At 38.6% G+C, this 27,235-nt stretch overlaps 1 protein-coding gene and 1 pseudogene across 5 annotated transcripts in view; both read right to left on the reverse strand.

The window, feature by feature from the left end:
* DACH2 (dachshund family transcription factor 2) overlaps nucleotides 1–27,235 on the reverse strand; it is a 640,153-nt gene that overhangs the window by 274,660 nt on the left and 338,258 nt on the right. The window lies entirely within an intron of this gene.
* Nucleotides 21,795–25,499, reverse strand: LOC141277639 (ubiquitin carboxyl-terminal hydrolase 10-like; annotated as a pseudogene).

A 27,235-nucleotide genomic window follows, 5' to 3' on the forward strand; every position in this document is an offset into this window, starting at 1 on the left:
AAAATCAGAAATAAGAATGAACCACAAAGGATTATAGCTGTATCTCTAGAGCTTTTAAGGATGGACTTGGCCATTAAAACCTTTAAAAGTACCTTGGTGGGAAATGGGAGTTATCGTGTGTTTTTTAAACACAAGTTAAAAATTAGTATGGGTTTTTATGTCAGTTTAGTTTCCTTACTGCCATAGAAAAAAAATCACAGTGTAATCTAACATTCTTATTTGTCTCAGCCACAAAGTTGCAGAAGAGAAATAATCTCTCAAATACATATTTATTCTGTTCAGTCTAACTTCCTGAGAATCAGGTAGGTATATGGGGTAAGCAACTAACAATATTATTAGATAGTATCACTGTCACATTTCATTAAACATAAATACCCATACCCCACATTTCCTACTAGCCATTTTGGAAAACAGCTCAAAACTACCTACCCTTTCTTTCCTTGATGGCCTACTTTTCCTTAATTCATTCAAGGACTCAAGCTGACATTTCTCAGAAAGAATAAGATGTTAAAAATAAAATTAAAAGACTGGCAAAAACAAGCTCTTAACACAAATTTGTGGTTTTAAAAGGCATTAGTAATTTGGTTTCCATGATTGATGAACCCCAAAAGACCACCAAATAACTGATGAACAGAACCAGTTTGAGAGGACAACAAACACTTTTCACCAGCTCCTGAAGGAAAGAGTTCCTACAAAAGTTTTCAGTTCTTTACTGAGAATCGGGGAAATGACTTAATGGCCATCTACAGAGCAGCAGAATCATTGAGACCATGTGTAACATAGATCAAAATTCCAGTATCTATGAAAATTATATATGCAGGGTTTAAATTTAAGTCAATTTTGAACACATTTTGCATAAAATAACGTCTCCATAAATGTTATTTTTTTATTTTTTTTGCGGTACACAGGCTTCTCACTGTTGTGGCCTCTCCCATTGCAGAGCACAGGCTCCGGACGCGCAGGCTCAGCAGCCATGCCCCACGGCCCCAGCCGCTCCACGGCATGTGGGATCTTCCCGGACCAGGGCACGAACCACTGTCCCCTGCAACGGCAGGCGGACTCTCAACCACTGCGCCACCAGGGAAGCCCCATAAATGTTATTTTTATCAGTGCTCATATTACTACCTAATTGTCAAGGTAACAAAATACTTATAATCAATGGTTTTATTATCAGAAATGATTTATTATCAGAAACGCTTACAGCTTTCAGTATAAAGTACAAACTTTTCTGATGTTCAATGCTCTTCATCATTTCTTCCCATCAGACCTCTACAATTCTTAACCTACTGCCCAAGCTTCTCTAATGTACCAGGCTCATTCTTGTATCTAAACTTCTAATTTTTGTTTGTTGAACTACATAAATCTTACCCATAATTTAGTACCTACTTCAGTCTCATCTGTGAAGTTATTCCCAGCAACTTTATCCTACATACTTTTATGAACACCTGAAGAACATATTGACTAAAATAGCCCCTTTTTTGTCCTTAACAAAGATTCAGGGAGAAAGATCTTGCATTCTAAACCTTGCTTTTCCACTGTCTCATTATTTGTCTTTGATTGAGTCTCTGAATTTCTTTACGACTCAGTTACCTCATCTGTTAGAAGAGGATTTTAGACCCGGTTCCAGGGTTAGCAATATATAAGTCTTACTTTATTAAATAACGTGTGTCACTGCTTCAACTTTTCCATAATTATATATATATATGTGTGTGTGTATACATATATATATATATGTGTGTGTGTGTGTGTGTGTGTGTGTATATATATATTAGAATTCTTTTAATTATTTTCTGACCTTTAATATGCCACCAAATATACAATAACTACTTGAGGAAAGTAGAAATGACTATAACGAAAGTGCATTTGTTTTCTATTGCTCATGCAAAAAAATTGAACAGACAGAGCTTTAAAACAACACAAATTTATTATCTTGGTTTCTGTAGGTCAGAAGTCTGACACAAGACTTTGAATAAGGAATAGAATAAGGATGTCAGAAGGGCTGTATTCCTTACTCAAGGATCTGGGAAGAAATCCACTTTCAAGATCATTCAGGTTTATATTTGAATCAAATTGTTGCAGCTATAGGACTGAGTTCTCCATACTTTTGCCAGGCTTCCAGTTAGTGGTTGCCCTTAGCTCTCAGTGGCCTCTGTTCAGTCCCCACACATGGTCTCCTATATCTCAAAACCAGCAACAGAGCTTCAAATCCTTATCCTTGGAATATCTCTGACTTTTTCTGAGTCATCTCTTTCACCTTCTTCTTTCTCTACATCCTCTGACAATTCTGCTTTCACCATATTCTTTTAAGGACTCGTGTGATTGCATTGAGCTCAACAAGATAATCCAGGATAATCTCCTTATTTTAAGATCAGCTGATTAGTAACCTTAATTATATGTTCAAATACCTTCACAGCAAAACCTATATTGTTTGAAGAACCAGGAGACAGTAATCTTGGGGGAAAATCTTATGTTCAAAATTTCAAGAAATTAGCATTGCAATTCCAGCAATACAAAAAAAGGGTAATATATCATGACCAACCAGAGTGTATCCAGGAAATGTAAGGTCAGATCAATTTTCCAAAGTCAATAAATGTATCTCACCATATCAACAGATTAAAAACACAACAAAAACATATGATCATCTCAAAAGACAGAAAAAGCATTTGTCAAAATTCAGCAGCTATTTGATTTAAAAGAAAAAATCTTTAGTAAATCAGAAATTTAACAATATACTAGCACCTAAAAGTCATATCTTGGGTTCTACATTCTCTAACAAGAAAAACCAGGGCTCTTGGAGATACAGTTGCATCTAGGACTGTAGTAGGAAATATACACAATGATCCTGGAGCATCTTGTAGCTCCAGAAAATAAGAAAGTACTTAGAAAAACAAAAGACAAACTAAAAAACACAATCTTGGGGACATAGGAGCACATAAAAGTTTCCAGTGGCCAAAGCTAGAAAAAAATGAGTAATAAAAGAAATAAAGTAGTATTGTCCTTATAAAAAGGAGAAATTTGGACATAGAAACGTGCATAGAGGGAAGACGTCAAGTGACAGAGAAGATGGCCATCTACAAGCCAAGGAGAAAGGCATAGAATAGATATTTTTCCTTCACAGCCCCCAGAAAGAACAATCTCTGCCTACAACTTGATTCTTACTTCCAGCCTCCAGGACTCTGTGACAATAAATTTCTGTTTTTTAAGCCACCTAGTCTGTAGTATTTTGTTATGGCAGCCATAGCAAATTAACACAGATTTTGGTACCAGGAAGTGGGGCTCTGTTGTAACAAACATAAAAATGTAGAATTGGGTAATGAGCAGAGGCTGGGAGAATTTTTAGGTGCATGCTATAAAAAGCCTCGATTTCCTTGAAGGAACTGTTGGTAGAAATATGGATGTTAATGGCAATTCTGGTGAGAGCTCAGAAAGAAAAGAGAACTGTAGAGAAAGCTTCTATCATCTTAGGGAATACATATATTGTCATTAACAGAATGTTGCTAGAAATATAAATGTTAAGGGTGCTTCTGGTGAGATCTCAGATGAAAATGAGGAAGATGTTATTGGAAACGGGAAGAAAGGTGATCTTTGTTATAAAGTAGCAGAGAAATTGTATGAATTGTGTTCTGTTGGATGGAAGGTGGAACTTGAAAGCAATTAACTTGGGTATTTAGCTGAGATTTCTAAACAGAGTGTTGAAGGAGAAACCTGATTTCTGCTTGCAATCTACAGTAAGATGAAGGGGGGGATTATTAAGCAAAAATGAAAATTCTCAGCCTATCCAGATAAAGTGCTCTGGAAACAGGGCCAAGGCTGAGGCTGGAAAACTAAAGAGTTATAAGCCTGTGACTCATGGATCCAATCAACCATCTTAGCAGAAGCAAGGAATAGATATTTGGTTATTCAGAAAATATACATGGAGGACCTTCTTGTTCAATGGCTTGGACTCCCATGAACTGCACAAGGGGCTAACAAAGTTTTTGAGAATGTTATACCAATATAAACATTGTCAGCCTAAATTAAGTAAACAGAGATGGAAAAAAATAAAGGAAGAATGACTTTGAGGACACAGCTACAGATGCAGAGCCTGGTGGGGCTGCCACTGCCACTCCATGCAACAAGGTGCAGGCTGAGTGGGTGGGACTGCTGTTCAGAGACAAGGGGTGGGGTTGCCACCTGGTGGGCCCAGATGACAGAGCATAGAGCCAAAAAGAATTATTCTCAAGCCTTAAAATCTAATTGAATTGTCCCTGTTAGGTTTCTGACTTGTCTGGTACCTTCTGAGCCCTTTCTTCCTTCTGATATCTCCCTTTTGGAAGGTGAATATCTATCCTATGTCTGTCCCACCAATGCATTTTTGGAAACAGATAATTTATTGTCTGGTTTCATAGGGTCACAGTTGGAGAGGCATTTTGCCTCAGGATAAATAATTCCCAGAGTCTCACCCACAGCCAATTTAGATGAGGTTTAGATGAGATACTGGAGTTAGAGTTGATGCTGAAATGGAATAAGACTTTTGGGGATGTTGAGATGGGGGTGAATGTGAGAAACTAGAATTTAGTGGGAGGGTCAGAAGGCAGAGTGTTATGTGTTGAACTCTGTCCCCTCTACCAAAATTCGTATGTTGAAGCCCTAACACTTAGTACTTTAAAATACGGTCTTGTTTGAAGGTGGAGTCTTTATAAAGGTAATAAAGTTTAAATGAGGTCAGTTATTGGAATTCCCTGGCAGTCCAGTGGTTAGGAATCCACACTTTCACTGCTGAGGGCATAGGTTCAATACCTGGTCGGGGAACTAAGATCCCACAAGCCATGCAGTGCGGCCAAAGGAAAAAAAAAAGTAAATGAGGTCAGTTAGGGTGGGCTCTAACCCAATATGACTAATATCCATATAGAAGGAGGAAATTTGGACACAGGGACATGTATACAGATAGGATAATGTGAAGGGACATATAGAGAAGGCCATCTATAAACCAAGAAGGCAGGTATAGAATAGATCATTCTCTCACTCTCTCACAGCCTTCAAATAGAACAAACTGTGCTGACACTTGGATTTTAGACTACCAGCCTCTAGAACTGTGAAAAAATTCATTTATATTATTTAATCCAACCAGCTTGTGGTACTTTGTTATAACAGCCCTAGCAAACTAATATAATAAACCTGTAGTAAAACCCAAAATTATAAAATATTTTAGCAGAACACATAGGAGAAAAACTTGTGACCTTGGATTATGCAAAGATTTCTTAGACAAAATTAACAAACATAATTCTTAAAAAAAATCATAGACTGGGATCAAGGTGGCAAAGTAAGAGGATATGGAGCTCACCTCCCCTCACAAATACATCAAAAATACATCTACATGTGGAATAATTCTCACTGGAAACTGACAGAAAGACTCTTGTGCAATGAACACTGTAAGAAAGGACATATTTAACTGGGCGTAATGGGAGGAAACGATCGGGTTGGGGCCAGTGTCCCTGGGAGGGGACTCAGAGGAAAAGGGAGATTACATGGGCGGACATCTGCCCTGGGGAGTTAGTAGTTCAAGCCACAGATTCGATGCCCCAGTTCTGTTCTACATAAGGGAGAAAAGCCCCCTTGGCTGGTTGGAGGACCGCTGGAACTAATAGAAGGGCTTTGGGAAGCCTGGACTGTACTCCTGAGGAGCACAAGCATGCAGGCTTGCCCCCAGGGGCAAGTGCATCCCAGCCTGAGCTGAGCATCTCAGCCTGAGCTGAGCGAACACTCTGGCCCCACTCCATAACACAGCACAGCACTGGATCTGGGGCAAACATGACCAGGGAAAAGATTTGACCATGGACACAGAGGAGACCCAGACACAAGGTGGAGCCTGGGTGGGGCAGCAGTGACCATTATTGGTACTTACTCAAGCAGTGACTCAGAAGCAGCCCAGATCTCTGACAGCAGCTTCTCCATCACAGCTATCCCCTGGATACAAGCCAAGAGGCCATGTGGGCCCCTCATGAACTGCAGAGCAATTCTAAAACAGGGTGCTGGCAGCAAAGGCTGGAAGCAGTGATTGGCTGCAAGGGACAAAGGAGACTTTTACCCTATGTTGCGTCTGAGTGGAGCAAGGGAAACAATTGTGGGTGCCTCCACAGGCAGTGCACTGGATGTCAGTCAATGGCCAACATGAGCCAAAAGACACACAAGCCCCACTTGCCTCAGCACTCCCCTTCTCTAGGGCAAGGGTCTCAGTACAAGAAGAGGGAAAACACACACTTAAAGGTACAGAACCATCTCAGGCCTGACACTCGGGGCTTCTGCTCCAGCAATGTGGGATCAGACTTCACTCCTGATAAGGCAGTGACAGCCAGTGACCAGACGGGAAGTGCCACCTAAACACTGGCACCAGCTCTAGCTACTCCATCTCCAGCTCCACCCCCTACCAAGGTGAGAGCTTCCCGCACACACTGAGGAAAGATGTGACTTGAGGCCACATCAAATCTAACTCTTCCACCAAGGCCATTGGGCACACACAGTCTGTATAGGGATGATCCCACATAAGGTTGCTCCTTCAAGACAGCAATAGGTAACTGTTTCAAGTGAAATCATAGAGGCAGAGAAAGTTAACCAAAATGAAAAGGCACAGGAACTACTCTCAAATGAAAGAGCAAGAGAAAAACCTCATAAAAATAATGAAACAAATAAATAATCTATCAGATAAAACATTCAAACCACTGGTATTAAAAAAGTTAACTGAATTAGGGAAAAGATTTCATGTACATAGGGAACACTTCAATAAGGAACTAGAAAATATAAAAATGGCCCAATCAGAAATGAAGAATTTGACAGCTGAAATTAAAAAAAGCATACTAGAAGGAATGAATAGCAGACTAAGTGATAAAGCAGAACGGATAAATGATCTGGAAGATAGAATAATGGAAACCACCAAACCAGTATAGGAAAAAAAAAAACAACAAATGTTAAATAATGAAAACGATTTAAGAGATCTGTGTAAAAACATTAAGCATACCAATATTTGCATTATAGGTTTGCCACAGGGGCTACTGCCTCACCACAGTCCCCAGTCTGAGCTGAGTGAACACCCAGGCCTTGCTCACTCCATGCCACAAACAAAATGAAAACAATCTATGATATCTTTGGGATAACATTAAACATGCCAAAATTCACATTATAGGGGTCCCAGAAAGAGAAGAGAGAGAAAAGGGGGTCAAGAATGTATTAGAGGAAATTATGGCTGAAAACATCCTGAGCCTGAAGAAAGAAACATATATGCAAGTACAGGAAGCAAAGAGGTTCCCAAACAAGATGAATCAAAACAGACCCACACCAAAACATATCATAATTAAAATAGCAAAATGATAGAGAATTTTAAAGACAGCAAGAGACAAACAAAGTCATATACAATACCCCTATAAGGCTATCAGTTGATTTCTCTGCAGACACTTTGCAGGCCAGAATTCTGGGAGAGGCACAATATATTCAAAGTGAAGAAAGGGAAAAACCTATAACCTAGGATACATTATCCAGCAAGATTATCAATTCAAATTGAAGAAGAGATAAAGAACTTCTCAGAAAAGCAAAAACTAAAAGAGTTCATCAATACTAAATCTACCCTAAAAGAAATGTTGAAGGGTCTTCTCTAACTGAAGAAGTAGGAAACTATAGGAAAGGGAAAATCCCACTAGAAAAGGCTATATAGCAAGGACTGCGTATCAACCACTTAAATAAACCAATATAGAGACTAAAAGACAAAAAATTGTAAAATCAACTAGAATGACAATAAACAGTGAAAGGATAAACATGAAGATGTAGAATATGACATCAAAAATACAAAATGTGCTCTCCCAGAAGGCACTGTGACTGAGAGGATGCCGGGAAGGAAAGCTTTCTCCTGCAGATTCCAGTGCCGCATAGCTGATCTGCTACTGCTTTTCCCTGGGTACTGGGTCAGAAATGACCTTCAAGATGGTGGAGGAGTAAGATGTAGAGATCACCTTTCTCCCAACAAATACATCAAAAATACATCTACATGTAGAACAATTCCTACAGAACACCTACCAAATGCTGGCAGAAGACCTCAGACTTCCCAAAAGGCAAGAAAATCCCCACATACTTGGGTAGGGCAAAAGAAAAAAGAAAAAGCAGAGACAAGATAATAGGGATGGGACCTGCACAAGTGGGAGGGAGCTGTGAAGGAGGAAAGGATTCCACACACTAGGAAGCCCCTTTGCAGGTGGAGACTGTGGGTGGCAGAGCGGGGAAGCTTCGGAGCCGTGGAGGAGAGCACAGCAAGAGGGGTTTGGAGGGCAAAGCAGAGGGATTCCCACACAGAAGATCAGAGCCGACCAGCACTCACCAGCCCGAGAGGCTTGTCTGCTCACCCGCCAGGGCGGGTGGGGCTGGGAGCTGAGGGGGAAGATGGCAGAAGAGTAAGACGTGGAGATCAGCTTCCTCCCCACAGATACACCAGAAATACATCTACACGTGGAACAACTCCTACAGAACACCTACTGAACGCTGGCAGAAGACCTCAGACCTCCCAAAAGGCAAGAAACTCCCCACGTATCTGGGTAAGGCAAAAGAAAAAAGAAAAAGCAGAGACAAAAGAAAAGGGATGGAACCTGCACCTCTGGGAGGGAGCTGTGAAGGAGGAAAATTTTCCACACACTAGGGAGTCCCTTCACAGGTGGTGATGGGGATGGGCAGGGTTAAGCTTCAGAGTCACAGGGGAGAGCATAACAACAGGGATACAGAAGGCAAAGTGAAGAGATTCCAGCAAAAAAATCAGTGCTGACCAGCACTCACCAACCTGAGATGCTTGTCTGCTCACCCACCAGGGCAGGTGGGGACTGGGAGCTGAGGCTCTGGCTTCAGAGGTCAGATCCCAGGGAGAGGACTAGGGTTGGCTGTGTGAAGACAGCCTGAAGGGGGCTAGTGCACCACAGCTAGCCAGGAGGGAGTCAGGAAAAACTCTGGACCTGCCAAAGAGGCAACAGACCATTGTTTTGAGGTGTGCGAGGACAGACGGTTCCTGCTCCATGTGCGCACAGAAGGCAGAGCATTGCCTAAGTGAGCTCCAGAAATGAGCTTGAGCTACAGCTATCAGCTTGGACCCCAGAGATGGGCATGAGATGTTAAGGCTGTTACACAGCCTCCAACAAGGGCAGGTTACTACTCACACACACCCCCGGGAGCCTGTGTAGCATGCCACTGCCAAGGTCCTGTGATCCAAGGACAACTTCCCCAGGAGAACACATGGCACACCTCAGGCTGTTGCAATGTCATAAAAGCCTCTGCCACCACAGGCTCACATCGCATTACAATTATGACTACTGTACCCCTCCCTCTCCACGGCCTGAGTTGGCAAGAGAGCGCTAATCAGCTGCTACTTTAACCCCCTCTGGTCTGCATGGGGAACAGATGCCTTAGGGCAGCCTACATGCAGAAGCAGGGCCAAAACCCAAGCTGAACCCCAGGAGATGTGTGAACAAAGAACAGAAAGAGAAATTTCTCTGTGCACCTCAGGAGCAGCAGAATAAATCCACACAGTCAAGTTGATAAACCTGCATCTGTGGAATACCTGAATAGACAATGAATGTTCCCAAAATTGAGGTGGTGGACTTTGGGAGCAACTGTAGAATTGGGGTTTTCTTTCTGCATCTGATTTGTTTCTGGTTGTATGTTTACTTACTTTAGTTTTTAGTGCTTGTTATCATTGGTGTATTTGTTTATTCGTTTGGTTACTCTCTTCCTTTTCTTTTTCTTTTTTACTTTTCTTTTTTTTCATTTTTTCTCTTTTTATGAGTATGTATGTGTATGTTTCTTTGTGTGATTTTGTCTCCTTATGTTTGGTTTTACCATTTATCCTAGGGGTCTGTCTCTTCGTGTTTTTTTTTTTTTCTTCCTTTTCTTCTGAGCCATGTGTCTGGCAGGGTTTTGGTGCCCCGGCCAGGTGTCAGACCTGAGCCTCTAAGGTGGGAGAGCTGAGTCCAGAACACAGGCCCACCAGAGACATCCTGGCCCCACATAATATCAATCGGCGAGAGATCTCCTAGAGATCTCTGACTCAACACTAAGATCCAGCTCCACCCAATGGACAGCAAGCTCCAGTGCTGGATGGCCCATGCCAAACAACTAGCAACACAGGAACATAAACCCACCCATTAGCAGAGAGGATGCCAAAAGTCATACTAAGTTCACAGACACCGCAAAATATACCACTGCACATGGTCCTTCCCAGAAGGATAACAAGATCCAGCCCCACAACAAGAACACAGGCACCAGTCCCCCCCCCCACCAGGAAGCCTACACAAGCCACTGAAACAACCTTACCCACTGGGGGCAGACATCAAAAACAACTGGAACTATGAAGCTGCAGCCTGTGAAAAGGAGACACAAACACAGTAAGTCAAGCAAAATGGGAAGACAGAGAAATATACAGCAGATGAAAGAGCAAAGTAAAAACCCACCAGACCAAACAAGTGAAGAGGAAATAAGAAGTCTACCTGAAAAAGAATGCAGAGTAATGATAGTACAGATAATCCAAAATCTTGAAAATAGAATAGAGAAAATACAAGAAACATTTAACAGGGACTTAGAAGACTTAAAGAGCAAACAGACAATGATGAACAACACAATACATGAAATTAAAAATACTCTAGAAGGAATCGAAAGAAGAATAACTGAGGCAGAAGAACACATAAGTTACCTGGAAGATAAAGTATTGGAAATAACTGCCACAGAGCAGAATAAAGAAAAAATAAAGAAAAGAATTGAGGACAGTTTCAGAGACCTCTGGGACAATGTTAAATGCGCCAACATTCGAATTATAGGAGTTGCAGAAGAAGAAGAAAAAAACAAAGGGTCTAAGAAAATATTTGAAGAGATTATAGCTGAAAACTTCCCTAACATGGGAAAGGAAATAGTCAGTGAATTCCAGGAAGCACAGAGAATCCCACATAGGATAAATCCAAGGAGAAACATGCCAAGACACGCAGTAATCAAACTAACAAAAATTAAATACAAAGACAAAATATTAAAAGCAGCAAGGGAAAAACAACAAATAACATACAAGGCAATCCCCATAAGGTTAACAGATGATGTTTCATCAGAAATTCTGCAAGCCAGAAGGGACTGGCAGGACATATTTAAAGTGATGAAAACAAAAAACCTACAACCAAGATTTCTCTATCCAGCAAGGATATCATTCAGATTCAACGGAGAAATTAAAACATTTACAGACAAGCAAAATTTAAGAGAATTCAGCACCACCAAACCAGCCTTACAACAAATGCTAAAGGAACTTCACTAGGCAGGAAACACAAGGGAAGGAAAAGACTTACAATAACAAACCCAAAACAATTAAGAAAATGGTAATAGGAACATGCATATCAATAATTACCTTAAATGTAAATGGATTAAATGCTCCAAGCAGAAGACAAAGACTGGCTGAATGGATACAAAAATAAGACCTGTACATACACTGCCTACAAGAGACCAACTTCAGACCTAGGGACACATACAGGCTGAAAGTGAGGGGATGGAAAAAGGTATTCCATGCAAATGGAAATTAAAAGAAACCTGGAGTAGCAATACTCATATCAGACAAAACAGACTTTAAAATAAACACTATTACAAGATACAAAGAAGGACACTACATAACAATCAAGGGTTCAATCCAAGAATAAGATATACCAATTGTAAATACTTATACACCCAATATAGGAGCACCTGAGTACATAAGCCAAATGCTAACAGCCAGAAAAGGGGAAATTGACAATAACACAAACATAGTAGGGGGCTTTAACTCCCCACTTTCACCAATGGGCAGATTATCCAAAATGAAAATAAATAAGGAAACACAAGCATTAAAGGACACATTAGTCCAGATGCACTTAATTGATATTTAAAGGACATTCCAAACAAAAACAACAGAATACACATTTTTCTCAAGTGCTCATGGAACATTCTCCAGGATAGATCATATCTTGGGTCACAAATCAAGCCTTGGTAAATTTAAGAAAATTGAAATCATATCAAGTACCTTTTCTGGCCACAATGCTATGAGACTAGATATCAATTACAGGAAAAGATCTGTAAAAAATACAAACACATGGAGCCAAAAAAATACACTACTAAATAATTAAGATATCAGTGAATAAATCAAAGAGGAAATCAAGAAGTACCTAGAAACAAATAACAAAGAAAATAGGATGACCCAAAATCAATGGGATGCCCCAGAAGCAGTTCTAAGAGGGAAGTTTATAGCAATTACAATCCTACCTCAAGAAGCAAGAAATATTTCAAATGAACAACCTAACCTTACACCTAAAGCACGTAGAGAAAGAAGAAGAACAATAACACCACCAACAACAACAAAAAAACCAGAGTTAGTAAAGAAATCATAAAGATCAGATCAGAAAAAAATAAAAAGGAAATGAAGAAAACAATAGCAAAGATCAATAAAACCAAAAGCTGATTCTTTGAGAAGGTAGACAAAACTGATAAAACATTAGCTACATTCATCAAGAAAAAATGGGAGAAGACTCAAATCAATAGAATTAGAAATGAAAAAGGAGAAGTAACAACTGACACTGCAGAAATACAAAGGATCATGAGAGACTACTACAAGCAACTATATGCCAATAAAATGGAAAACCTGGAAGAAATAGACAAATTCTTAGAAAAGTACAAGCCTCCAAGACTGAACCAGGAAGAAATAGAAAATATGAACAGGCCAACAAAAGCACTGAAATTGAAACTGTGATTAAAAATCTTCCAACTAACAGAATCCCAGGACCAGATGGATTCAAAGGTGAATTCTATCAAACATTTAGAGAAGTGCTAACACCTATCCTTCTCAAACTCTTCCAAAATATAGCAGAGTGAGGAACACTCCCAAACTCATCTACAAGGTCACCATCACCCTAATACCAAAACCAGACAAAGATGTCACAGAAAAAGAAAACTACAGATCAATATCACTGATGAAATAGATGCAAAAATCCTCAATAAACTACTAGCAAAAAGAATCCAACAGCACATTAAAAGGATCATACACCATGATCAAGTTGGGTTTATCCCAGGAGTGCAAGGATTCTTCAATATATGCAAGTAAATCTATGTGATACACCATATTAACAAACTGAAGGATAAAAACCATATGATAATCTCAATAGAGGCAAGAAAAGTTTTTGACAAAATTCAGCAACATTTATGATTAAAAACTATCCAGAAAGTGGGCATAGAGGGAACCTACCTCAACATAATAAAGATCATATATGACAAACCCACAGCCAATGTCGCTCTCAATGGTGAAAAATTGAAACCATTTCCTCTAAGATTAGGAAAAAGACAAGGTGACTCACTCTCACCACTATTATCCAACATAGTTTTGGAAGTTTTAGTGACAGCAATCAGAGAAGAAAAAGAAACCAAAGGAATCCAAATCGGAAAAGAAGTAAAACTCTCACTGTTTGCAGATGACATGACACTATACATAGAAAATCATAAAGGTGCTACCAGAAAACTACTAGAGCAAATTAATGCATTTGGTAAATTAGCAGGATACAAAATTAATGAACAGAAATCTCTTGCATTCCTATACACTAACGACAAGAAATCTGAAAGAGAAATTAAAGAAACACTCCTATTTACCATTACAACAAAAAGAATAAAATACCTAGGAATAAACCTACCTAAGGAGTCAAAAGACCTGTAAGCAGAAAACTATAAGACAGTGACCAATGAAATTAAAGGTGATACAAACAGATGGAGAGATATACCATGTTCTTCCATTGGAAGAATCAACACTGTGAAAATGACTATACTACCCAGGGCAATCTACAGATTCAATGCAATCCCTATCAAACTACAAATGACATTTTCCACAGAACTAGAACAAAAAATTTCACAATGTGTATGGAAACACAAAAGACCCCAAATAGCCAAAGTAATCTTGAGAAAGAAAAATGGAACTGGAGGAATAGGTTCCCTGGCTTCAGACTATACTACAAAGCTACATTAACCAAGACAGTATGATCCTGGCACAGAAACAGAAATATAGATCACTGGAAAAGTATAGAAAGCTCAGAGACAAACCCACACATGGATGATCACCTTAAATTTGACAAAGGAGGCAAGAATATACAATGGAGAAAAGACAGCCTCTTCAACAAGTGGTGCTGGGAAAACTGGACAGCTACATGTGAAAGAATGAAATTAGAACACTTCCTGGCACCATACACAAAAATGTACTCAAAATGGATTAAAGGCCTAAATGTAAGGCCAGACACTGTAAAACTCTTAGAGGAAAACATACCCAGAACACTTTGTGACATAAATCACAGCAAGATCCTTTTTGACCCCTCCTAGAGAAATGGAAATAAAAACAAAAATAAATAAATGGTACGTAATGAGACCTAAAATCTTTGCACAGTAAAGGAAACCATAAACAAGACGAAAATACAGCTCTCGGAATTGGAAAAAAATATTTGCAAATAAAGCAACTGACAAAGGATTAATCTCCAAAATATACAAGCAGCTCATGCAGCTCAATATCAATAAAAACCCAACCCAAACCAAACATAGGCAGAAGACCTAAATAGACATTTCTCCAAAGAAGATATACATATTGCCATCAAACAGATGAGAGGATGCTCAACAACACTAATCATTAGAGAAATGCAAATCAAAACTACAATGCGGTATCACCTCACACAATTCAGAATTGCTATCATCAAAAAATCTACAAACAATAAATGTTGGAGAGGGTGTGGAGAAAAAGGAACCCTCTTGCACTCTTAGTCGGAATGTAAATTGATACAGCCACCATGGAGAACAGTATGGAGGTTCCTTAAAAAACTAAAAATAGAACTACAATTTGACCTAGCAATTCCACTACTGGGTATATACCCTGAGATAACAATAATTCAAAAAGAGACAGGTACCACAGTGTTCATTGCAGCACTGTTTACAATAACGAGGACATGAAAACAACCTAAATGTCCATAGACAAGTGAATGGATAAAGATGTGACACATATATACAATGGAATATTACTCAGCCATAAAAAGAAACGAAATTGAATTATTTGTTGTTAGGTGGATGTACCTATAGTCTGTCATATAGAGTGAAGTTGGTCAGAAAGAGAGAAATAAATTCTGTATGTTAACACATGTATATATGGAATCCAAAAAAAAAAAAGTTTCTGACAAATCTAGGCACCGGACAGAAATAAAGACACAGATGTAGAGAATGCACTTGAGTACACAGGGAAGACCAATTGTATGCTGGGATGAAGTGAGAGAGTAGCATTGACATATATACACTACCAAATGTAAAATAGATAGCTAGTGGGAAGCAGCTACATAGCTCAGGGAGATCATCTTTGTGCTTTGTGACCACCTAGAGGGGTGGGATAGGGAGTGTGGGAGGGAGACTCAAGAGGGAGGGTATATGGGGATATCTCTCTCTCTCTCTCTCTCTCTCTCTCTCTCTCTCTCTCTCTCTATATATATATATATATATATATATATACATATAGCTGATTCACTTTCTTATACAGCAGCAAGTAACACAACATTATAAAGCAATTATACCCCAATAAAGATGTAAAAAGAACACAAAATATGAGTTGGGAGAGTAAAAAATGTAGATCTTTTATAATGTGTTTGAACTTAAAAGAGTACCAATTTAAAACAAGTGGATATAATTATGTGTCAACATATATGGACTCCATGGCAACCACAAATCAGGAACACACAATGGATACACAAAAACAAAAATAAATGAACTCAAGCATACCATTAAGGAAAATCATCAAGCCACAGGAAAGAAACAAAAATAAGAATTAAACAAGGAAGAACTACAAAATGAACCCTAATGCAAGTAATAAAATGGCAATAAGGCATACCTATCAATAATTACTTTAAATTTCAGTGGCCTAAATGCATCAATCAAAAGACATAGGGTGGCTGATTGGATAAAAGAAAACACCAGGACAATCTCTATGCTGCCTACAAGAGAAGCAGTTCAGAATAAAGACACACACAGACTGAAAGTGATGCGATGGAAAATGATATTTCATGCAAATGGAAATGACTAGGAAGTGGAGTTAGCAATACTCATTTCAGACAAAATAGACTTTAACCCAAAGAAATATAGTGAAAGACAAAGAAGGGCATTATACCATGATAAGGAGATTAGTACAAGAAGAGAATATCACAATTGTTAACACATATGTACCCAATACAGGAGCACCTAAATATACAAAGTAAATACTAAGAGACATTAAAGGATAAACTGACAATAGTACAATAATATTAGGGGACTTTAACACCTCACTTCCATCAGTGGACAGATCACCCACACAGAAGATCAATATGGCCACAGTGACCTTAAATGACACTATAGACTAGTTGGACTTAATAGAGAGCTACAGTACATTCTATCCAAACACAGCAGAATACATATTCTTTTCCAGTACACATGGACCATTCTCCAGTATAGATCACATGCTAGACCATAAAACAAGCCTCAACGAATTTAATAGGACAGAAATTATATCAAGCATATTTTCTGAGCACAAAAGGATGAAACTGGAAAACACCTGCATAAAGAAAAATGAAAAAACAAACGAACACATGGATACTGAACAACATGCTAGTTAAAAACCAATGGGTCAATGAAGAAATCAAAGAAGAAATCAGAAAATACCAGGAGACAAATGAAAATGGAAACACAACGTTCCTAAATCTCTGGGATGCAGCAAAAGCTCTTCTAAGAGGGAAATTTATAGCAATACAGGCTTTAATCAAGAAAGAGGAAAAATCTCAGATAAAGAACCTAACCTACCACCTGAAAGAATTAGAAAAATTATGACAAAGAAAGATCAAAGTCATCAGAAGGAAAGAAATAATCAAGATCATAGAGGAGTTAAATAAAATAGAGAGTAAATAATAGAAAAGAGCAATGAAACCAAAAGGCAGTTTTTTGAAAAGATAATCAAAATAGATTAAACCTTTACCCAGGTTCACCAGGAAGAAATGAGAGAACCCAAATTAACAAAATAAGAAATAAAAGAGGAAAAATAATTAACAATACCACAGAGATACAAAAAATCACAAGTGAATACTATGAACAGTTATATGCCAGCAAATTGGACAACTTAGAAAAAATGGAAAAATTCTAGAAACATACAACATGCCAAGACTGAATCACGAGAAAACAGACAATTTGAACAGTCAAATTACTAGTAGTGAAATTGAATTTTTAATAAAAAATACTCCTAACAAACAAAAGTCATGACCAGACAGCTTCACAGGGGAATTCTACCAAATATAGAAAGGAGAGATAATATCTTTCTCAAATTATTCCAAAAAATTTAAGAGGATGAAACACTCCTAAATTCATTATATGAAGCTACCATTACCCTGATACTAAAACAAACAAAAACACTACAATAAAAGAGAACTACAAGCCAATATCTTTGATTAATATAGAGGCAAAAATTATTAACAAAATATTTGCAAACTGAATTCAACAACATATAAAAATGGTCACAAAACATGATCCATGTTGGATTTATTCATGGGACTCAAGGATGTTTCAACGTTCACAAATCAATCAATGTGACACAGTAACAAAAGGAAGGATAAAAATCACATTAGCAGATGCAGAAAATGCATTTGACAAAATTCAACATCCATTCATGATACAAACTCTCATCAAAGTGGTTATACAGGGAACGTATCTCAACACAATAAAGGCCATTTATGAAAACTCACAGCTAACATCATTGTCAATGGTGAAAAGCTGAAATCCTTTCCTCCATATTCAGAAACAAGACAAGGTGAGAAGTAGTATTCTCACCACTTCTTTTTAACATAGTATTGGAAGTCCTAGCTACAGCAATCAGACAAGAAAAAGAAATAAAAGGCATCCAAATTGGACGTGAAGAAGTAAAACTGTTATTATTTGAAGATGGCAGTATACTATACGTAGAAAACAATGAAGTCTCCACCATAAAACACTAGAATTAATAAATAAATTCAGTGGACTTGCAGGATACAAGATTAATATACAGAAATCTGTGGCTTTTCTATACACTAATAATGAACTATCAGGAAGAGAAAATGTAAAAAAAAAATCCCATTTAAAATCACATCTAAAAGAATAAAATATCTATGAATAAACTTAACCAAATAGGTGAAAGGCCTATACTCTGAAAACTATAAAATACTGATGAAAGAATTCGAGGATGATACAAAGAAATGGAAAGGTATCCTATGCTATTACTTTGGAAGAATTAATATTTTTAAAATGGCCCTACTACCCAAAGCAACCTACAGATTTAATGAAGTCCCTGCCAAAATACCCATGATATTTTTCACAGAACTAGAACAAATAATCCTAAATTTCATATGGAACCACAAAAGACCATGAATTTACCAAAATAATCTTGAGAAAAAGAACAAAGCTGGAGGTATCACCCTCCCTGACTTCGGACTATACTACAAAGCTACAGTAATCAAAAAAGCATGGTACTGGCACAAAAATACACACAAAGATCAATGGAAGAGGATAGGAAGCCCAGAAATAAACCATGCACTTATGGTCAATTCATATATGACAAAGGAGCTAAGGAAATAAAATGGAGAAAACACAGTCACTTCAACAAGTGGTGCTGAGAAAACTGGACAGCTACATGTAAAACAATGATATTAGAACATTTACTCACATCAAACACAAAAATAAACTCAAAATTGATTAAAGACCTAAATGTAAGACCTGAAACTATAAAATTCCTAGAAGAAAACATAGGAGAAACAGTCTTTGAAATAAATTGGAGAAATATTTTTTTGGATCTGTCCCCTAAGGCAAAAGAAATAAAAGCAAAAATAAACAAAGGAGACCTAGTTAAAATTAAAAGCTTTTACACAGCAAAGGGAACCATCAACAAAATGAAAAAACCTATGGGACAGGAGAAAATATTTACAAATAATATGTCCAACAAGTTTTAATATCCAAAATACATAAACAGTTCATACAACTTAATACATTTTATTATATATTTATTAGTTTTTTTTCATATTTCTTAAACCAATATTTGTCTCAACAGAAAGCCAGGAAACTTTTCTGTAATATCTAATACTTTCCTCAGATTTCAGGGATGAAAAGTATGTGGTGTATTTATATCCATTGATATGGTTTTCAAAACTACGCTGAGAATGCTATCTTTTCATTTTCTCATTAAGGTATACTTTTTAAAAAATTATTTGTTTTATATATTGGCTGCATTGGGTCCTCATTGCTGCATGCAGGCTTTCTCTAGTTGTGGATAGCAGGGGCTACTCTGTTGCGGTGTGTGGGCTTCTCAGAGCACAGGCTCAGTAGTTGTGGCACACGGGCTTAGGTGCTCCATGGCATGTGGGATCTTCCTGGACCAGGGATCAAACTCCTGCTCCCTGCATTGCCAGGCAGATTCTTAACCACTGCACCACCTGGGAAGTCCCTCATTAAGGTATACTTTCATCTATCAATCTATAATTACCATTTTATAAATATGATTCAAGTCATAAATTACTTTCTTCTTTTTCTAGATAAAGAAAACTACAATTCCAAACTAGGAAAATGACAAATTTTAAACTGCAAAAAATAAACTTTTAAAATGAGGATAAACTTTTTTTTTAACCAACTTTGTGATTTTTTTATTGATGGACGACAACTTTAGACTCTAGGTATCACTAGCTGTGTAGAATTAGAGATGTAGCATCGTAGAGGAGCAGGCAGCAGAATTAAACAGCAGACATAGGGCAATGTCAATCTTCATTATTTTGCCCATTTTTCATTATGTGTACACAGAAGCGTGAATGCAATTTGAAATCTCTTAATGGCAATAAAGTTACAATCACTCATCTATATTGCTAACATCTTAGCTCCAATATTTCACTTGCAATGTGCACATAAGCAGCTTCTCATCACACAATTGTTAGTCAATTTTTTCCTATTAGGAAACAGCAACTTAATTTTTGTGTTTATTTATCTTTTGAAGTAAAAACTATTTCTTCTCAGATAATAGCTCATTTTTATCATTTATCAAAAAATTAAATGGTGGGGGAGGAAAGTGTGATGTATTAAAAAATTTACTTTTTAAGGAAAGATAAAATTCATTTCAACAAATTTAAAAGTGTTGTTACTGGTGCAGGATCTATTCTACTGTACAGTTAGATGGAGAATCGGCATTATTTCAGAAATATGTGTTTTTTTCCCGTACAATTTCTTTTTTTTTTTTTTTCATCTTTACTGGAGTACAATTGCTTTACAATGGTGTATTAGTTTCTGCTTTATAACAAAGTGAATCAGTTATACATATACATATGTTCCCATATCTCTTCCCTCTTGCGACTCCCTCCCTCCTACCCTCCCTATCCCACCCCTCCAGGTGGTCACAAAGCACCAAGTTGATCTCCCTGTGCTATGCAGCTGCTTCCCACTATCTATTTTACGTTTGGTAGTGTATATATGTCCATGTCACTCTCTCACTTTGTCACAGCTTACCCTCCCCCCCCCATATCAAGTCCATTCTCTAGTAGGTCTGTGTCTTTATCCCGGTCGTACCCCTAGGTTCTTCATGACATTTTTTTTCTTAGATTCCATATATATGTGTTAGCATACGGTATTTGTCTTTCTCTTTCTGACTTACTTCTCTCTGTATGACGGACGCTAGGTCCATCCACCTCATTACAAATAACTCAATTTCATTTCTTTTTATGGTTGAGTAATATCCCATTGTATATATGTGCCACATCTTCTTTATTCACTCATCTGTCAGTGGACACTTAGATTGCTTTCATGTTCTGGCTATTGTAAATAGTGCTGCAATGAACACTGTGGTACATGTCTCTTTTTGAATTATGGTTTTCTCAGGGTATATGCCCAGTAGTTGGATTGCTGGGTCATATGGTAGTTCTATTTTTAGTTTTTTAAGGAACCTCCATACTGTTCTCCATAGTGGCTGTATCAATTTACATTCCCACCAAGAGTGCAAGAGGGTTCTCTTTTCTCCACACCCGCTCCAGCATTTACTGTTTGTAGATGTTTAATGATGGTGATTTTGACCACTGTGAGCTGATACCTCTTTGTGGTTTTGATTTGCATTTCTCTAATGATTAGTGATGTTGAGCATCCTTTCATATGTGAACTCAAAATGGATTAAAGACCTAAATGTAAGGCCAGACACTGTGAAACTCTTAGAGGAAAACATAGGCAGAACACTCTATGACATAAATCACAGCAAGATCCTTTTGGACCCACCTCCTAGAGAAATGGAAATAAAAACAAAAATAAACAAATGAGACCTAATGAAACTTCAAAGCTTTTGCACAGCAAAGGAAAGCATAAACAAGACGAAAAGACAACCCTCAGAATGGGAAAAAATATTTGCAAATGAAGCAACTGACAAAGGATTAATCTCCAATATATACAAGCAGCTCATGTAGCTCTATATTAAAAAAACAACCCAGTCCAAAACTGGGTGGAAGACCTAAATAGACATTTCTCCAAAGAAGATATACAGATCGTGTATTTTGTTAAGTCAAGTGACAATCTATTTCAATCAAATGATTTTGATTTGGAAATTAGAAGTTAACATAAACTATGTTGTGCACAAACTCCAAGGTGTCTCCTTTCATTCTAGCCCATTTTTGCAACAGGGAGAAAGAGTTTCTCTCTAAAGAGTCACTGAAGATAGGAGGGAAGTCGGTGAGACTTGGTGCTCAATAAGCAGTGTTGGGCACAGACAGTGACAGCTACAGCAGGTCCACATGGCAGTAATACAAGAAGTAGGCTGTGCACTCAGTAGTGGGCTTCAACACTTGGTATTGGTTAATCACCTTGACCATCTGGTCGTTGATGTGCAGCCAGCCGTTCAGACCAATCTGGAAGACATCCATGTTGTAGTGGCCACCAGTGTTGCTGCAGCTGTGGTGGTAGACCACTGCAAATAGCCTATAGGCTCTGTGACATTTAAAATTCTTATTTTTTAACCCCTGGAGAAAGCAGTTCTTTATTAATTTCCAAGTCTACAGGATATCCAATATTTTTTATAAGCTTCTGACTTCCACCAGTCTTCTCGTAAAGAAACCATTTCAGGTACAACACGTGAAAAAGAGGGAGTTTTTCCAGAGTAACTCTTCAACTGATCTCAACCTCTTGTTTGTTTTTGGTGGTATAACCCTGGACAGATTCTCTTGTCACCAAGCTTTCCAATGCATCCTGGATGGTGCATATCTTGTCCAACTGGACATCCAGCTGCAACGTGAAGAACGGCTGCAGGGTGGCAGACACTTCTGAACTCTGCTGGTAAACCACAGACCTGATGTGTTCACCAAAAATGCCAGTGATTGGGGTCTGGACAAAATCCGCCTGGTGAATGAACAAGGTCTTATTTCAGGGGCCAACTTGCTCGCATTAGTCCTCATTTCATTTGCCTGGTTCTTCCTGCTTTTCTTTGTTCACTGAGTGGCTTTTGGGTCCATTGGAAATAGTAAGTTTTTCATTATTTGCTGAGAGAAGTTTCTTTAGGTTCAGCATTTCCTCATAAAATCCATTTAGAATGAAGCCTAAGTACTCCTCAGCATCTTTTTGGTGACCCTTTTCAGAAAGGCTCGACTTGATAACTGTCAGGAGTCTATAAGTATACGTTGGTTCAAAGGCAGCTCCAGGGCGGATATCCCTCATGATCCCCAAGAGCTTGTCTGGGTTTTGGAGGCACTGGCATATTAGTAAACTTATTCATTAGCCGAACAAAGCTATCTATCATGGGTGTGGATATACAAGGTCTCTGCACTTTTGAATGCAGAGGAATGAACTTCATCAGGTGATACATCAGAGGGCAAGCAACCAATGCCTGGAGTGTAGCATTAATGTAGCCCCAGTTTCCTTTATTGATCAGCCCGCGGGGTTGCAATGACACTGGTTTATGAATCAAGGTTACGTTCTCCAGTAACTCTGCAATCTTTATGGCTACAGGATCCTCTGAAACTGGAATCAGCCCTTCCTTGACTTCAGCCTGCTTTTCAGAGACCAGGGTAGAAGTGGCGGGAGGGGAATACTTAGTTTCCATGGAAACCACAGACAAGGAGGGAGAGGGGAGGGGAGGGGGTAGGAGGAAGAGGGCTTAGAATCCTGAAAAAGACTGGCCCACGATTTTGCAGGCCAACTGGTGGGAGCAGGGCCTACCACAGAGGCCCGGGCATCTGCAGGAGGGGAGGTGCTCTTAGCTTTCTCAGGGTCCATGTCCGAGCTTGCACAGTGTGCAACTCCACCCTGTTGGCAGCTGTGCCCTCAACCAAGGATTCAAGTATTTGTGCATTGGCACCTCCAAGGTTCTCAGTAGTATCAGTCTCAACCTAAGGCTGAGCCACAGCTGTCCTCAAAAGGTTGTCCATGGCAGCCTCTGTGTGGTAGCAAGATTATTCAATGTCAGCCCCATGGCAGGCAGCCCTCATGCTGCCCCTGCAGTCCTGGCCCTGCTGATGAAGGCTCTAGGAAAGAACCACTAGGCACAGCATCACTGCTGAAGTCCGTGGCATCCTGGGGGCTGCCACAAGTTCTGGGTGTCCCTGACAAGGACACATCACCCATCAACTTTGCATCCTCTGCGCTTACACTGTTCTGGACTCTGGGATTGACATGGCCATTGACCAGGGCTTCTGTGGAAGTATACACTCGCTGCCATCTTTCAAGTAACTCTACCCAGGTGGACTTTTTTTGTTTTTGTTTTCTTTTTACGCTCCCTTTGTCCAAGACCACCCAAGATGCCATCATTTTCTAAAACTTCCACCTCCACGTTAGTGCTGCCATCCAGAGCAAGGGCAGAGCCTGGGTACTGGTAGTTGGTGGAGCTACAGTTCACTTCTGTATCTATGTCATCAGGGATCTTTTGGAAAGCTGTGCAAATAAGGATAAATTCAGGGGCCTAAGGATTCAATGTGCTTGAAATACTGTATGTAGTTGGGAGTTCTTGGCAAAGTGTCAGTGGGTTCAGTTACTTCATTAACACCAAATTCAATTCTCTAATAGTCTTCTCCATTAGGTAGTTCATCAGCAGCTTGTGCACCAGACAGAACTGTTCCACTACATAGACGATGCTCAACGGAAGAGCAAGGAGTCACAAAGAACTAATGGAATTCATCAGAGCTAAAATCTCCAAAAATATACTGTGGGTTGCGGAGGGCCGTGGAGGCCTGTTTCAATGAGCCTCGGTGCTCGACTGACTCCTCACGCTGCTTCCCTTCTAAATCAAATTTTTATTTGTATATATTCTCACTAAATTGTTATAGAACAAAAGAAACATTTGCATGCAATAAGTGTTTATGGAATAAATAAAGAGGGGGAAGAGGATGGAAAATCATTAAAGGAAGACAAGTGGAAATCAAGGATGTTCACAAGGGAGTAGAGTTCTATAATTTTATAGACACAAAAGAACTAAGGTACATTTTATTCCACCCATTCATTTTGAAATAAGCACCGAGTCTCTAGATGTTAACATTTCCCTTGTTTCAATGCATCCTCTATATTAAATACTTGTTCAAAAGACAAAAGTATAATTCTGTCCTTGAGACTGAAAACAACAACAACAAAAACAACAGCAGCAGCAGCAGCACACTCTCCCATGGAAATAAGCTCTTTTCCATTTGAAAGAACTTAATATTATGATCCTCAATAATGAAAGGAATCTGCATTGTATATTGCAGTAAAAATAACAAACCTGTAATGAAGATCTTCAACCAGAAATCACGGAAACTGGACAGTTTACTGTCTGCTCTTAATTTTTTTAGTCAGGATTTTTATTTTAATTGAGAAAGGAAGTCTGTATGCCTGGGTTTCTATTGGCCTCAATCATAATTTCCAACTGTATCTATTCACAGATGACTACATATTGTCCTCTATATGAATAGAAGGAAAGATGTCTGCTGTCCCTTGACATACTATTCATTACAGTGAAAAGTAAATAAGAACTATTTCATCTTCAGAGTATTTTTCTATGACACTAAAATTGAAACAATATTAAAGTCACATTACAGATCTTTATTACATTAAAAACCTGTAATAGAAGATATACAGTAATAACACATTTTTGCTTTACTCTAATGCAGTAATAATGGTGTCAAGTTAAATAAAAATATTCACTAAAATAAACATTTGAGTTACAAACTTAAGAGTTTGCAAATATTACTAGAAGCAAATGAAATAAATTTCAAGGTCTTAAATTGTGAAGGAAAGGCTGTGAGTTTAATTGTACTCCATAGTAGTATGAATTTCCTCTTTCCCTTAGGACTGTAAGGGGAAATCAGTAAATTGATGGATAATCCAAATCAAAGTTCATCAAAACTCAGGGCCTTTGTTACATGTACAGCAAGGACTACTAAAATCATATACCATAATTTACCTGTGTGATTAGTGGTACAGAAATTGTGTACCTGGCCATACAGGGAAAGGTCAAAATACATGCTATAACAAAGTTGGTGGTGCTTCTAGGTAAAACAGGTAAACACATACCACCCTTTCTCTCTCACACAACACAGTGATACCTAGACAGAATGCATGATGTAGCTTTTTGAGAATTCTGAATAGTATATTAGCAGGAGGATAGAGTAAGAACATCAGAATTCAAAGTACTACTGATCTGGTAGTAGGATTGCACAATTTCCCCTCCAGTATCTTCTAGCTTGAACTCAACATAGCCTGAAACATATAAATGGGCACTGGTGCAGACAGAGAGGGAAATAGGAGAAGCCCTCTGCCTCTGGCTTAAGGAGCAGGAAAGGGAAGTCCTACCATTCAGAGATACTGGAAATCCTTGATTTTTTCTTTTGTTTTTTGTTTCTTTGTTTTCCTTTCTCCAATCCCTCATGTCCTAGCTCTCATACTGTAGTGTGGAACCAAGAGTACAGGAAGTTCCCCTTCTGATCAGAGGAGATCTGGTACCAAGAACTTGGGACCAAGCCCATTGATTTTTTTTTTTATTTCTGACTCCCCACCACAAGAAAATGAACACAGGCACAGGAATGGAAGTGCCCAATAAGGTGAAGTAACCAAGTCTCAAATATCTGTCCAAAGGTCTGAAAAGAGGAGACCCAAAGAACTTGAAATCACAGGAGAAGTCAAGAAGAGAGAGGTACTCAAGACACTGAGCCTATAAAATAGTTTATGAAATCCTGGTATCAAGTCTGAACTGTGTGTGCATGGGGATCTGATCTTATTCTGCATACCAAAGACTTTGAGAAATAAACTAAATGAAACTACTGCCAAGCACCAGAATGCCCTAGGTAATGCACACAAATGATAGATTTGAAAATCACTGCACAGACTTTTAACAACAATTACATTGAAAGCACAACACACACAGTGTGGATGAGAAGTTGTGGCCTGAACATAAAAAGGTTGTTTCCTTGATAAAACAAAATATCAACATTCTGCACAGGCAACATTCTGCATAGGCTTTAAATAAGTCTTAAAATCTAACATAATATTCAAAATATATAGAATAAATTCTAAAGTTATTAGATACACAAGAACAAGGAAAGACTGAGCTTGCATGGAAGAAATAATCAATAAGAGATGAATTCTAGAACAGTGATGTTAGGAGCTCTGCAGAACTGCTCCCAGGGGAAAAACATAATTGATAAGAATTATTTGAAACCAAAAATTTTAAGTCTGTTAGAAATAGCCCCAATTAAATACAGCAAAAGGAGAAACATTTATCCCCCCCAAAATATATAAAATCCCAATAAGAACAGCAAAAGTCAGTGACACTTGAGTCAGGAAACCCTCTCTCCCTCCCCTCTGCTTCAATTCAGCAGGACAGGAGCTGCACTATGAGCAGGTGTGACCAAAAACCCAGGGTCGTCTCTTCCCCCAGATCCCAGTTAAGGGCTATGATATCTCTGAGGATGGCAAGACATTTTTCAACCTCCTCAGTTCCATGTTACAAAAGCTCTATTACATTCTGAGTGTTCTAGGTCTCTCTTCCTCCACCTAGCCACAATTTACAAGGCAGAAGCTCTAACAAGGTGCAGCAGAACAGAAACAGTGCAGCCCAGATCACTTTTGTCCTAGCTCATTCAAAGGACGAAGGTTCTATCTTGGGAAAGGCAAGCGAAGAAGAACAGAAGTTACTGCCATGTGAAGCAGGGGTGTCATTCTGAGAGAAGTAAGCTCCTCCCTGTACCCAAATCCAGAGAAA

The sequence above is a fragment of the Tursiops truncatus genome, chromosome X, assembly GCF_011762595.2.
Source record: "Tursiops truncatus isolate mTurTru1 chromosome X, mTurTru1.mat.Y, whole genome shotgun sequence".
NCBI classification, from domain to species: domain Eukaryota; kingdom Metazoa; phylum Chordata; class Mammalia; order Artiodactyla; family Delphinidae; genus Tursiops; species Tursiops truncatus.